This window comes from Etheostoma cragini, chromosome 3 (genome assembly GCF_013103735.1).
Source record: "Etheostoma cragini isolate CJK2018 chromosome 3, CSU_Ecrag_1.0, whole genome shotgun sequence".
NCBI lineage: Eukaryota > Metazoa > Chordata > Actinopteri > Perciformes > Percidae > Etheostoma > Etheostoma cragini.
Window position 1 is genome coordinate 9,395,198 of NC_048409.1, and position 12,698 is coordinate 9,407,895.

A 12,698-nucleotide genomic window follows, 5' to 3' on the forward strand; every position below is an offset into this window, starting at 1 on the left:
GGGGGGGACCTAGTGGACAGTCCTGAGTCCTGAGAACAACAATATACATATATAAAATAGGTTTGTATACACATTGTGTAAAAAGTAGTTAATTATTAACAACAAATAAACAAATGCTGCACAGTAATGAAATGGTTACTAAATATTGCACTGTATAAAATGGAACAGAATTCCAGTGTCCTTTTAGGTATTATATAACAGTGTTGCACAGTGGGAGGGAAGAAGAAGGTCTGTGGAGTGAAGTCAGTGCAAATGTGAGTTCAGGGTGGTTATGGCTTTTGGGAAGAAACTGTTCTTGAGTCTGTTAGTCCGTGCTCTGTTGCACCTGCAGCGCCTTCCTGAGGGCAACAGGTCAAACAGATCAGAGCCGGGGTGGGGGCTCTCCTTGGTGATGTGTTCTGCTCTACTGAGGTAGCTGGAGGTGTAGATGTCCATCAGGGAGGGGGGAGAGCAGCCTATGATCCTTTGTGCTGATCTTACAACCCCCTGTCTGCCACAGTGCAGCTGCCGTACCATACTGTGATACAGTAGGTCAGCCGGCTCTCGATGGAAGTGCCGTAGAAGGTCAGCAGCAGGTTGGGGTCCAGGTTGTGCTTTCTGAGGACCCTCCGGAAGCAGTTGTAGGTGTAGAGACAGTACAGGAGGGGGCTCAGCACACAACCCTGTGGGGAGCCGGTACTCAACGTGCGAGTGAAGGAGATGTGGGGGCCCAGTCTCATCGTCTGGGGCCAATTGGTGAGAAGGTCCTTCATCCAGGCACATGTGAGAGGGAGGAGGCAGAGAGTGACCAGTTTGGTGATGAGAATGCCCAGGATGATTGTGTTGAAGCGGAGCTGTAATTCAAAAAGAGCATCCAGACGTAGCTTTGCTGGTGCTCCAGGCGGCTCAGAGCAGAGTGGAGAGCTGCGTCGATGGCTTCCTCTGTGGATCTGTTTGCGTGGTATGCAAACGGATAGGGGTTTATGTCTGGGGGGAGGTAATCTGACATCTGTAGTTACTGGTTACTTTGCTATTTGACATTCTTAAAACTATGATCAGCTTATTGAATACTAGAGACCATATTGCAAGGGGATCGCCCCAGCCGCAACGTCGAATCAGCGTAAAGTAGGTGGGCAATGGCCCCTTCCCAACTTCCTACCCCCCACTTACAACACCCTTGCTCGGACTACACCCATCTTCTAAACTCAAACTCTAGTCAGATCTCAATTACACACCTGTAAGACGTCATGTCTGGATCTTGCACGACGGACAGACAGCAAGACAGACAGACAGACAGACAGACAAGATTAAAACAAAGTTTCTGTTTTGGCTGATCCCTGAGCTCCATCTCAATCAGCTAAGCCATTAAAATGCTGCTTACATTTGAAGACAACACTATAATAATTCAACTTATAATATTTCTAAGATTAGAAACCTTTACAAGAGCAATTCTGCTCCACTTTGATAAAGCATATGTTGCTGACCACAGTCGTACTTTTACTTAAGTAACATTTTCAGTGCAGGACCTTTACTTGTCGTGGAGTGTTGTTGCCTTAATTTAAGTAAACGATCTGAATACTTCTTTGCAAGCACCTTGTCCCATTACAGTTAAGCGTGAAAGCACCTCTGAGATCCTTTTTTGACCAAGAGCTAAACAAAAAGAAATAAAGGGACTCTGTCAAGTTGAGTAATAGAGAAAATGGTACCTTGGGCATACAAGAGTGTTTCACTGTTGCAGTAAGCCAACAGAACATTAAGTTGAGATTCGTGGATGTGACTTAAGACCCATAGACAAATAATTTTGGCTCACAACTCAATCACAGTAAAACACTGCATGTTCACTGGCAAGGACCACACCATTCACCAGAAATGTGTAAACAGGTTATGGATGAAAGATGAATAAAAGATGATCGGTGTGCGAGGCGTGAAGTCACTTGTAGTTAACAGTTTGCCGACTGTTTAGCTTGGGACCTTCGTTGGGGAAACCGCCAAAGCAACTGGGCCCTACAAACCCTCTTAGGTCCTAATGGAAAAGAAAGAGGAGAGGAAGAAGGAAACATAGTGGGAGGGAGGGGCCCAAATGCAAGAGGTGGGTATCCATAGGAATGCTGGAAGAGGAGCGGTTAAGGCCAGCTAGGTCGCTTCATTCAAAACCAAAATTTAAGACAATGATTTATAATTGTTGCAATTTTACCAACTATGAGTTCTTGTATCGATGGCTACCTTTGTTAATTTTCCCTTCTAACATCTCTGATCTCAATTTCTTCATTCGGGTTTACCTAATGACTCTTTTGTGTGTAACTAAGCAAAACTCTGTACCTTACATATTTATAGCTGGAATAGAATGATGTAAAACCTGGTGCTGTGGAAAGGCTGTTGCTCAGAAGTTAGTAGATTGGTCATTGGCTAATCATAAGGTTGGTGGCTCGATCCCTGGTCCCTGCATCTCTAGGGTTACATGTCATCTTTGGCAAGATACTGAACTAAAATATGTGTGTGATCACTAAGACAAGAAAAGCTTAGGGTGCCCTGGTTGCTCACCTGGTTGAGGTGCGCCCAATGCACCAAGGCTCCCAACCACTTTTTTTAACCCTTTTTTTTCTACCATCTGACATGATTGAAACCTACAGAAAAAGCAAGTAACTGGGTCTTTGGATAAGATCTGTCAACTACTGTATCCAAGATCAAGAATGAACAGACACGATCAATTTTCATGTCAACATGGACTAGGTGCTCAGAATCACACAGGGTCAAAACATCAACGTCTCCTTTTCGACTCGGCCAAGTTGTTCTGCTGATGAGGACCATGTGACAATGCCATCAGTTACTTGAGATTGTTCGGTGAAATAGGATTTTTAAGAATTAGGATGGAATCTGCCAAAGAGACAATGATCAGGGTAAAAAACACGTCAGAAATAGAAAATAAAGACAGAATTATTCCTTGTTTTGTACTCTTCAAGCTTTTTGATGACATCCTACACACCTTGGATTTGGGCAATGAACTATAAATGTACTTCATCGGCATCGTCCCCTATACAAAAACTGTATTGAGAAACATTAGGTCCTCAGCAGTAAATATACTCATTTTACATGTCATTTCAATCATAAATTTGTAGCCAATCAAACTGCATCACATTCAGCACAAGGAACTTAACTGAACTAAAGTCATGGGGCTCATTTGTATGTCTAATCTAAGTTCTGAGAGTAGAACTTTTAGCAGACTTTCTGTAATTGCAAAGAAAGTCTGCAATTGGTCCACAACAATTTTTTACAGCGCAAAGTATTGGGTCCTGTCTTCATCAACTTTTTCACTCATTAAGCTCAGTGCAGTGAGCTGCAGCTCAGGCCTGGATCATGCTACTCACTGAATCTCATGACAGCACATCCAGCCCAACAATGACAGTTTAGGGTCACAGTGTTTGTCTACTCTCCTCTTGTATAAATCCATAACTTGGCCTGAACCCCTCCAGCCCTGAAGCAATCAGATTAGGCTATCAAGCCATCCTTAGACCCTCCAACTCTGAAACAAATCTATACGTTCAATTGGACGTGTCACCGGCCGGTCTTAGCCGTGGCTAAGCTCTCCACACGCGAGCCGAGCGACATCTCAAAAGGGAGCCCTTCAGATAGCTCCAGCTGTTAATATATGCCTGCTTCCCCCCGATGAGATTCTGAGAGGATAAATAGAGATGGGGAGGATTAGTTAGCAGGGCTACGAGGACAGGATCCAAATTAGCGGCAGCCTCAATCACCCGGCCCACAGCCGATCTGTCTGTTCACGCGGCTCTCTCGTACGCTATCGTTTTTCTTGCACTGTTGTTTATGTTCAAGGCTGATTGGCAACAAAATTCTGATGCGGCGACATGGTCAATTTGGCTGATAATTTGCGGCTGGAAACACCAATGACAAGCCAACAAGCCTACTCCTCATCTGAACTCCTCATTTACATCTAAAGTAATCATTTTGTCTAGTCTATAGTCTCTGCAAGTCATTTAAGAGTGGCGTGCATGCGTTTACAGTAATGTAAACATGCAGATTTGTGCTTTTGTGCAGCTCCCCATGTGAATAATGTAATGTATGTATGCTTTATGTTTCGTTAGAATTGTGATGCCTATTATAGAGAACTGATGTATAGTTTAAGTGTTATTCAGCACTTTGCAGGAATTATATTATGGCTGGGCTCTAAATCACCATAATAAGTAGTTTCAGTACAGGAGGAAGTGGTCCACAGTAGCTGTGTGACTTAGTCCAGCATTTTGATTGAATGTTATTCAAGAATTTTGTATGTTTTCCATCAGTCACAAAGAAGGCTTGATGCCTTAAGGCCCAGGTATGTGTCGAACAAACTAGGTTGTATGATGTGCTGTCCAAACACGTCTAAAAACAGTGTTTTGACCTTATTCAAAAGAAAAACTCTGTCTTTTAAATCCTTGTGGTCCAAACGTGATGAATCATTCAAGTAAGAATAACAAAGAAAGATGTTGAACAGTCTCTCCTCTAAGGGAGGGTTCTTCAACCTTTTCAAGCCAAGGAGCTGGAGTAGGGACCCCCTACTAGATGGATTGTATAAAATGAATTTGAATATTATATTACAATAAAGTGTAGGGAAGCCTAAAGCTCTCATAGATGCCTTTTGTTGTCTGTTGCCTGATAGCATTCATGAGTAGGTGAACTTATTCAGAAAATAAAAATAGTGACAATATTGCAAGACTGTACATAAAGTTAGAGAAATATGTACATAAAACAGCCAAGGGTTTAAAGGGTTAAGGGATTTAAGAACGCTATTACTTAAACACAGAGCCCCTAGCTGTTTACGCCTCTATGCCGCATTACGTAGGCAAACACAAAACTGCTCTGTTTTACTCGATCACTTCTCAACCCTCTGAGGGCATTTTAATATATCTTCTTGAATTCTCCTTTTTAGGGTATTTGCATTTAACCTGGTACCAATGTGTTTCATAAGAAAATGTTCAGAATAAACTCTGCTTTCTGTCTAGTGACACCCACATTTACTTAAATGCAATGTGTAAAGAGATAATTTGGCTCTGAAGCGGAAGAAATTCACAAATCTCTTGTGAAAACGTACCTACACTCAAATGTTTTTGTGCTTGAAATGAGTGTACAAAAGTATTGGGTTCACAAGGTATCACAATATATGAATAAAATAGAAATACATTTCTAAAATAAAATTTTGAGTAGGAGTGTTGTCAAACATTGCTTGGACTCACTGGTAATTTTTTTTGTCCTCAAATAGTAGTACTGAATTTATTTCCAAACAGCCTTACCTGCATTCAAATGTGCCTTCATCAAACGTTTTTCCAGCAACACACCCGGATGTTCATCATCAGGAAATAAAGTGAAACTCATGCACCCAGACAAATGAACAGCAAATGAATGAGGCGACAAGAACAAACAAAAAAGAAGCATGACCACACTCTTGTGTCTCACTTCTTTGTTGTTTTTGTCTATCTCAGCACGGTCCTGCGCTCCTCGCTGTAAACGGAAAATGGTATTTGGGAGACAAACAACTTCATTCCGCCGTGCATCAGTAATTAGCTGTGGAATTAGCGGGCTTGACGTGCCTCCACAGATCAGCCGGCCCTCCAGGGAGGCCTGCGGGTCCAGGCGAGCCGCATTTCCAATTATTGTGTTGAATTGCTAATTTAGTTATTGTGCCTGGCGTAATTGTGATGGGTATTGGGTGTGCGATTCAATTTGTTTTAAATATTTGTGGGCCGGTGGATTGGTAATGGAGCTGACCTATCTGCAGGCCCAGTGTGAGAGTTAGGAAGAAAGAAATATACAAGAATAAGGGACTACAATGATGTTTTAAGTCCCCAATCACACACACACAGTGACACGCACACACACACACACACACACACTCTTTCAATCTCTCCCTCTCTCATCATCTTAGTGTGATCTGCCTCATCCCTTCTAAGACTGTTGAAGTTACAGAGCCTGAATTTAGAAAAAATAGCACTTTGATCATGTTCAGGGTGCGAGGTGCAGAGCATTAGACAGGGAGAACATAGAGGGCTTTGGTTTGATGAGGAGTGTCGTGGGAGGCGTCGCATTACTCTGCTGAAATATTAGAGCAGGAGAAGGTGAAGGTAGCAATACTCCTGGCCCGATTAGGGGACATATTGGGTCGGATGCAGAAGAAAGCCCGGAAGAAAGAGTCTGTTCACATATTTTTGCATTGCCATACTAGATCACACAGCATTCCTGAATGGGAGAAACACGTGCTCTGGTTTGTTGACATTACTTTTAACCAATCACAATCGTCTACTGATGCCCACAGCACCAGCATTGTTAACTTATGTAGACATTGATGGTGATTTAGTAACTGTTGATTGGAATTATATTCAAGGTGTACTGATGAAATGCACTGTATGTCAACTAATCAGAAACAAGTACAGTTTGTCGCAATGCTAATATTGCCCTTATGAGACACTTGAAAATATATGATTTTCTCGCCAACATTTTTACCCTTAAAAAAGTGCTGCAGTTTCCACATACTTTGGCCCTCTGGGATGACCCTGAGTTCACTGGGAAGTTAACACTCTCAACTTGTTGTTTCTAGTGGCAGTGTGACACTAGGCCTTACTGACACAGAGCTACAGAGGTTAGAACACAGAATTTCTATTTCCGTCCAAGTAAATCATCTGAAAAATTTATAAAAAGCACTACTGTAAGCATATCACATGGGCTATATACTAAAATAGTACTCTAGCCACATGTCTCAACTTAGAACAGAAAAAATCCAGAAAAAAATGACTTATAAAATGGATTTTATATGAATGTATTTCTACAGATATGTCAGTGCGTTTGTCTTATTTAAATATTTCTAAAAAAGCCCAAAAAGTGCTAAATACAAAACTTCTGAAATACAAAAACACATCCACATCACTCATAGATATGTCTGAAAGAAGTACATACATAGATTTCTAGAAATAAGTAATCATAATTTCATGAAATGGTGAAATGCCATCAGAAGGCCATATTTTTACCTTGAAACAGCTTGAAGGGATCACAGGAATAGTTTTGTCTGGCCATGTTTGATATCAATCAACTCGTCTTCTTATTGGCTACACAGGGATGCCAGTTTTATTACCTTATCTTCTAATTCGTGGGCTCCACTGTCAATCTTTCCCACGTGGGCCCAATGGGGAGTGTGATATTTCATTTGCTTAGCTTGGGGGTATCTTGAGATAGACTAATGCTATTGGCTGGGAACAAGGTTCATTGGAATCTGCACAAGCTAGAGATTTTAACGGTGTCTTTGGTTTCTCTGTAGTGTGCCCAGGGAAAAAGATACAGACGGTAGAAACAAAGAAATGATGCACTATCTAGATTTCTCTACGTCAAAACTTGGGCTGAAACTACAAGATTGTGAAGGGACCAGATAATTATGGATTACAAGGCTTGGATATTCTAATACCTTAGGGTGTTTTCTATGTAGGAAACTAAGGATTTTGGCGATCTTTTACCGCTGTGATTAAAGACACGAGGAGACAGGTAGGAAACACACACTCGATTAGACTCAAATCTTTTGGTGTTTCTTTACTTCAGAACATGATTATAACCGTTGTGAGTCACCTTATTGCTTCGTGTATGGGCTCGTTGGAATCAGGAGACTTTAAGCTTTCAAATGATATATGGCATGCGCGTGTTTATGACGGTTTAATGCTTACAATTTATGAGGGAAGTCAGCACTTCCGAAAAACGGCGAGTTTACGTCCCGGTGACGGGACCTGTCGTCCCATCATGTTAAATAAATCAGTGGCCAATACGACAGATGTTAAAAGGTATCAAATACTAAGGAATCACTACATTTAAAATACCTTTTTCACTAGCAAACTTCAAAGGACAATAGGAGTGTTTTAACAGACATGCTTGAGTTAAGTGAAAGAAATGCAGGGTGGCATGCACAAGAAAGAATGATCATCAGAACAAGGGTAAATATAAGAATATGACAAACACATAAAAGTAATAAGAATTCTGTACTGTGAAGTGTATCAGTGCTGGTGTGTCAGTGTATAAACATGTAAAATGTATATATAACATTTATAAAGCCGAGTAAACAACATCATGTGATTACCCAAGTTTCAATTCAACAACTTTTCATAGTGTAGTGAAATGAATGGAATAAACCAACTGCTAAGGAAGACAACGCTAAATGTGATGCAAGATATCTGTAGGTTCTGCCTTGCAAAGTGTAACAGAGACAGAGGTTAGTAAAGGATAAATAAAGATTTGCCCCAAGTGGGCTCTTTAAATAAGCAGAGAGTGTGTTTGAGTTCCCTTGCAGACTTTGTGAATTACTGTGAATCTACAGACTTTATACGGACTGGCCTGTTAGGTCGGCCAGTCTGAAAGTCTGGTTATGAGAGGGAATCTGCCAGTTTAACCTCTTCAGCCTCTCGTTTGATTTACATCACTATCTGTGTGACTACATGCACATTTTAACAAATAAAAAGACATTTTCTAAAGAGCAGTATTTACAATCCTGTATAATTTCACACGTGAGTAAGACTGCGGAATTCACAGTGTGATTTCTTCCCACTTATTTCACGGAGTTCACAAATTATTTTGATGAACGAGCCCACACCTGCCCGCGACAAGCAAGCAGAAATGTGGCTAACATTAAAATCAGCAGGACTCTTTGTGCTCCGGATACAAGGCTGTTAATCACATTATGAGTCAGCTTTGGCAGCATTACATTTCATTGCGATGTTGATTGTCTTTTTCCTTCTTTCATTTCACACACTCTTATAGTCATTTTCAACTATTAACTGATATGGAGAGTACTCACTGTTCATTGAAAGAGGTGTTTTTATGTGGAAGTGTTTTCTGAGGGTGAATTTGAATTTCACAACAGTTTGGAGAGCCCATTGTGGAAGGTGATTTTGTGTGTGTGTGCGTGTGTCTGTGTGTGTGTGTGTGTGTGTGAGTGTGTGTGAGTGTGGTGTCCCTGCTTTCATCTTGATGGTACAGAGCATGTGTTTTTCTGTCCTCCTGTCACCCTGAGGTCAATATGAAAGATGTAGGGCTGAATGGAACGTCTAGAGGTCTTTGAAATCTCTTGTCCGGCCTCTATGAACACACTGGAAGTACACACAAACACAAACCCACACCACAAACACATATAAACGGCCATGCATGCAGACACTCACTTATTTTGAGTGCACAATGTACAAAAGGTTCATGTGGAGAATCTTGCACACACACACACACACACACACGCTCACACAGTCACTTACACACAGATGAAGCGAAAACAGTCATTTACACCTGGTGGGTGTTTGATCATCAATTAAGCTTTACCCCTCTTTCAGGCTGTTTAGTCTCCAAGGTGTTCAGCTCAGCCCGCTCGATCAATCCACATCACCAACAACAGACAAATCTGCCCATTGTCACCTCTTCTGTGTGTGTGTGTGTGTGTGTGTGTGTGTGTGTGTTTTCTGTTTGTGATGTCTAAATAAATGGCACAGTTTTAGAAAAAAGCCTAATCAACATGAACAACGTAAATTTATAAAAATCCAGCCGCCCCTGTGATGGTGATTTTCATGTTTTACAGGCCCGTAGCCAGCCAAGGGGCAGCTGTTCTTATAATATTTAATATGCATGAGAGTGTGCTCCTAGCTTACTTTTATTATACCATTATGACCAGATCATGAGAATATTTGACCAAAGGGTTTTGTAAGAGCGAGAGAGCAAAAGAGAGAGAGAAAGAGAGCGCGAGAGAGAGAGAGAAAGAGAAAGAGAAAAAGAGAAAAAGAGAGAGAGAGAAAGAGGTGAATGCGCTCAAATCAGAGATCTGTCAGCGAGCCTGTGTTGAGATATGAATAAACTGATTTCTGTGTGCCATGCAAAAAATCATATCTCAAATGCGATCATCAAGATGAGCCTCATAAACAATATTCATGTCCGTGTTAACACACATGATTCCAACAACATGCTAGCTCAGTCCGTGGGTTTGGCGATACTCAGCGTCCAGAATTCAGTTTATCTACAGATCGAGTCATAAACATCAACATTGTGAATAACAGTGGATGGGTTGTTGGTAAAATAACGTATAATTATTGAGAAAAGTATTACTGTGAACAAAGCAGAGAGCAGAACAGAGCTGCTGTTGCTCCTGTGCCCATTTACACATTCTTATCATCAGATGCATTGCATGGCTCAGAAAAAAATGTACGCACAGTGAGTAGAGGATTACAGCTGGGGGCTCCACTGTACACAACATAACCAACATTAATGTGTCCTCATACTGTTCACCAGGGGTTACGCATACAGACATGCACGAGTATACCCCAGCATCAGCCCCTGTGTCTTATCGTAACCAACTTTATCTATAGGATTTCAAAATGTTATTATTCTGAGCCTTGCTAAGACAAACACGAAAATGATAATAATCAGGCCTGATTTCTCGGAAAAGAGGAAAAAAAAGACAAAAGAATGGGAAAAACCACTACACCAAAACGTAGAAAGGAGTAGGGTGAGATGGGTTGGAAAAAACTGAAATAAAGATGAAGAGGAGAGGTGTGAGAGTTTGAAGAGGAGGCAAAATTAAATCAATCTGAGGAAGCTTTGAAGCAATTGGTTTCTACGAAGAATGCCGGCTATGTCTTCCTATTGGGCCTGAGCTGCAGCCACCTGGCTTGAATGACAACACCAACACAGTGTTTCTTATTCTCTGTATGAGTGTAAAGGTGTGTCTGGTTGCATAAAAGAAAAACTCCTCTTAAATACCATAATCAGGGTGTCCGGATAGCTAGACCGATAGAGCAGGCACCCATATGTAGAGGTTTACTCCTCATGGGTTCCACATCCAACCTGCGGACCTTTCCTGCATGTTATTTACCTCTCTCTCTTCCCTTTCATGTCTTCACCCATCCTGTCAAAATAAAGGCCTGAAATGGCCACAGAATGATCTTAAACAAAAAAAAAAACAGACATGAGGGGCTGTTCTGGGATTTATGGAATGGACCACCAGAGGAAAACAGGGGAGGGTCATGTCTTTTAATTCATTGTTGAGGGGAGGGTCATGCAATGTTTTTATTAATGAAAACGGCAACATTTAAAAGTGGCTTGTTTGGTGCGTGTTTTTCCATGTAGCTCCCAGTCTCGGCCCCCGTGTCGCTAGCAGATGGGTCTCTCTCTGTGTAGTCAGCCAGAGACCGTGCGATTTCCCAAAGTGAATAAATCTCACCCACACATATAAACACAAAACTGCCTTGTTAGTTCCATCGTGTTGAAGACGTCTGCTGAAAAAATAACTGTATTCATTAGCATAATTTCCATACTGTTTAGTTCAAAAGGATCCAAAAACACCTACATATGAAAAAATAGCGGATAAGACGCAAGCTTTATTTTGAAAAGTTGAAGCTTGCGGACAGCACGCAGCCGGGAGCGCAAGAGACGGGAGGTCTCCAGGCTGCAGCCATACCCGACTCACATATCCTTTTGGTCCCGGCGATCATTTGTGAAATTGTTTATACGACAGCCTCTCCAAGTCATTTGAGAAGGAAGGAGTGGTCGCATGCAAGCTCCCAAATTGACGCGCATCTGAGAAATGGAGTTTTGGATAATGTTCAGCTTCTGCAGCTTTACCTTTGCTAATATAAAATGAGTGAGGAAGCCTATCAACGAGTCCATAGCAACCAGTTCATGTGTTATATTTGCTATTACCCAGTGTGTTTTGGTCTCAAAGTTTTATTGTTTTATTTCATGTGGATACTAGTTTACTAGAGGTGTAACTTAGTATCTGAAGTAATGCAGGAGGTATGCCTTTCGGTTCCATTCCAGTAAATCTACTGAAATGGCCGCCATAACAGTGGAGTGTGATAAGTGTAAGATGAGAAAGCAGAGGTTAAAGGTGCTCTGAGTGATGCCACGTGTGTTTAAGGTTAGAACATTTGTTGTCATATATGACAAACATCTCCTCACTATCCGCGAGCTGCCTGTCCCCAGAACAAACTGGAAAACCACTGTCTCTGTAGAGAGCCCAGGGTCTACAAACAGCAAGAAAACTGTCCCCGCCTGCACCACAAAGCATTCACAAACAGTGTTCCAGCATTCCAGCCAATAACCGACAAGAAGGATTTGGGGGTGAGGGTGGGGGGGCTTAGTGCCCGTAAGCATGGAAGGGAGGGGCTGGGATGAGGAGGATGGAGGGGCAAGCTAGTCTTGTTTTGTTTGAAAATACAAAAATACAAAAATACAAAACGTCTACAAGAAGTAATGTCACCCAAGATGGCTCAGAGCACCTATAAGTCTTGTATGTCATGGTTGTATAAAAGCAATGGTTACCTGTGCTTTCTTGCCGAGCGCAAAACCAGAACAGAAGGCGTTAACAAGAGGGAGGGTCATGTCTTTTTTGACTGAAGACCCCAAAACTCCTTTTGGTGGCCCTTTACATAAAAACAGTCCCTAATCAAAGAAAAACCGTATCAACAGTTGCCGCATGTTTGATTGAATAACATTGAGAATCAACCAGCGTGCCCTTTTAGCTGGCGCTGTGTAAAACTGGAGCAGAAAAGGCCTTTTGTATGCAATATTAGGGGCAGAAATGTAAACAAACACATGTGATTGCCCTATGATTCATGCCAAAAGGCATCTAATCTCATGTTAAGATACATTAATCTGCTTTATAATTGACATTTTAAAAATAGCACTGATGAAATTAGCAGAGAAAAGGGGAGAAAAGGCTT

The 12,698-nt window shown here is 41.6% G+C and overlaps 1 long non-coding RNA gene across 1 annotated transcript in view; it reads left to right on the top strand.

Moving 5' to 3' along the window:
• LOC117942486 overlaps nt 1–11,161 on the top strand; it is a 13,711-nt gene extending 2,550 nt beyond the window's left edge. The window contains exon 3 of the long non-coding RNA XR_004656136.1: nt 11,073–11,161. This is a non-coding gene — a long non-coding RNA (uncharacterized LOC117942486). The remainder of the gene's footprint in view (nt 1–11,072) is intronic.
• Nucleotides 11,162–12,698: the final 1,537 nt, after the last annotated feature.